The following is a 2,720-nucleotide window of genomic DNA, read 5'->3' as shown; positions in this document are numbered from 1 at the left end:
AATTAAAATAATTTAAAATACATAGTTACTTTATAACAATCCATTTAATTTATAAGCTAACAATAACATATGTTCATGTAATTATGTACAATACTAGTTTTACGTTCTATGAAAATTTTTGTTGCTCTATATAGACCAAATTTTTAATCAGAAACACCCCACCCCTACCCCTTCAACCCCCGCCCCTAGTCAATGGTGTCCCCCTCTACCAATGTTAAAATCTGGTCACCTTAGCCATGGGAATACTCTGCCTCCTTTATCCTGCCCAGAGCCCCTCAGGCACCCTCACCCCTCAAGCCAGAAAGGCCCCATGGGGGTGGGTTCTTGTCTGGGTCTCCTCCCTTCCATGTCAGTTCTTCGGCATGAGAGCAGGGGATCCCAGAGTGGCCTTTACTGAAAGAAGAGGCCACCCTTGAAGTCATCAGGCCACCCCACTGATGACTGAGCTCTGAATTCGAGCTTCACTTCTCAGCATCTTGCTTTGCAAAAGGGTACCATAGCAGTGACAGCCCCAAAGCCCGCACAGATTAGGTCCTCACACAGATTGCAGAGTCCCACATAGAGTTAAGCCTCCATTGAGTGCTTTCTGCCCAGGAACCAAGGTAGTAAGTATTCTGGCCCTGGGCAGAGAGGGCTGTGGAGTGTGGCTTAGCTTCACCTCTCCAGGAAACCCAGGGAGGGGCAGTCTCTTGGAGGTTTGCCTGCCTGTGTGTCCTTGATGGAGGTCACCAAATGAGACAGTACAGGGGGTCACCTAGACAGGAGCCAAGTGTTATCAGCCTTGCCCTGACTGCATTTGTCAGGAGGCCCAGGACCCATCTTGTAAGCCCTCTTCTATCTGAGGATGGAAGTGTCTGCCATTGTGATGTATTAATTGACCACCAACCATGCTTTCCTGGCAGTTTCCTTGCCCTGCCCCTCCCCCACGCTCTCTTATAATTCACATCTCAATTGTGAACCCAGGAAGCCATTTCCGCCACCTATGGGTGGCTTCTCTCATCCAGATAGGTGATTTGTTTGTGTCTTTGCTTTGTCTTTGTCTCTTAAGATTTAACAAATATTCTCTTTCAACCATATTTAAAACGCGGACTCTTTTTTCCTCTGAAGCAGATCTTGACTGAGTGTGCTTCCTTAATCATTTCTGCCCATCAGAAACTAGCTTGTGCTCTGTTTTAGACTGCAAAAGGGACGCCAATCTCAAATAAAATTAAGGAGAACATTTATTCATGATCAGAAAACATTCAGTGGAGGATTAAATCCATGGGGATACCCTTCAAATGGACTTTGGGAATGTACTGCCATCCACATCCCTTTACTAACTGGGGTGCTAAGACTTTAATCTCTAATACAGCTCCTGGGTGTTGTCTCTGCTGATGCTGTACCTTTCCACTTGGAGTGTGAAGAGCACCTCACCTCAGAGATTGGTTGTGTTAATGGCTCATCTCTCTTTAACCCTGTGACTTCCACCCAACCACCACCCCCTTATCATCCCTCTTGACTCTTAGAGCATTGCTGGCCCACATTTCATGTCCACTCATTTTTTTAATAGGGAATTTTGGTTTACTTTATCAACCTTTTGATTTTCAGAATCCAGCAATTGTTTTGTTTTCAGGTCCTTTTGTGTATTAATCTGGAGAAAGAATAGCATTTCTTCAACTGTAAAGAGTTTCCGTTTTGAAAATCCAGAGGACAGTTCTATCCTACCCTATATGGTCACTATGAGTCAGAATTGACTCGGCAGTGAGTTTTGGTTTTGTGCATTAATATTATCTTTTAGTGACACATGCCTTTAAGGTAAGCACTTTTTTGGTTGTTTTGAGTTATTTTCACAGTGACATAGTATTTATAGCATTCATTTATCAGTTATCCTAGTGGATACAGAAAATATTTCATAGAACCCACTTCTAATTATGTAAATTTATTTAATCCTTTTGATTTATTTATTACATTTGTTAAACTCTTCTTCAATTTGTTTGATTTTACTTTGTAAGAACTGTGTCCTACTAATGTAAGCTCCTCCTTTTAAAAAAATGTGTCATAATTATTCCTAATACAAGGTAACATCCAGATATATAATTCATATATAGTAAGATACCATCTTATTTAAAATAACATTACCATTTTCTATCTCCCACGGCATGGTAGTACTTAAATGTTCTAAGCTTTTATCCAAGTATTCTTGATAAAAGGCTTGTCTTATTCACTGGTTCATTGTTCTCAGGTGCACTCTGGTGCATTCTGTTAGTGATGCCATAGGACCTTAAACTCATCCTTGTGGTTTCTAGACTGTAATCTATATGTGACCAAATTGCCACATCGTGGGGTACAACTGCTTTCATTTCATTGAGCTGCCAATCAGTTACTGGAGCAGTAGGGCTTCTTCACTAAGTAATTTAGATATGCCAAATTCTCAGTAGGCTTACATGTTTTTCATTATGGGCATGGTGATTCTTAATGAAAATTATTTTTGATTTAGTCATATTTTCAACATAAAACCAATTTGCATCTATAGACATGAATATGCTTTCTTTTTTTCCCCACCATTCCTGGAAGTACTGCAATACCAGGTCGATGCGTGGAGTGGACGGAGCAAGCTCCTATTCATCTCCCTGCTCCTAAAGCCCACTTAATATATTATCCTTGGATAGAGGACGTATCAGATATTAAACTGATAAGAACAGATACTACACTAGATCTTAGTCAAAAGGCCGAGAAGCGAT

The 2,720-nt window shown here is 40.9% G+C and overlaps 1 non-coding gene across 1 annotated transcript; it reads right to left on the bottom strand.

Moving 5' to 3' along the window:
- Window positions 1-2,530: 2,530 nt before the first annotated feature.
- Window positions 2,531-2,720, bottom strand: LOC115872665. Its single transcript, XR_004047995.1, has one exon. It is a non-coding gene; the product is annotated as a U2 spliceosomal RNA (small nuclear RNA).

Source organism: Echinops telfairi, unplaced genomic scaffold, assembly GCF_000313985.2.
Source record: "Echinops telfairi isolate 266 unplaced genomic scaffold, ASM31398v2 ScPeMD7_7433;HRSCAF=8471, whole genome shotgun sequence".
In the NCBI taxonomy this organism is placed as follows: Eukaryota; Metazoa; Chordata; class Mammalia; order Afrosoricida; family Tenrecidae; genus Echinops; species Echinops telfairi.
The sequence above is the reverse complement of the archived record's forward strand: the minus strand, read 5'-3'. Positions and strand labels throughout refer to the sequence as shown.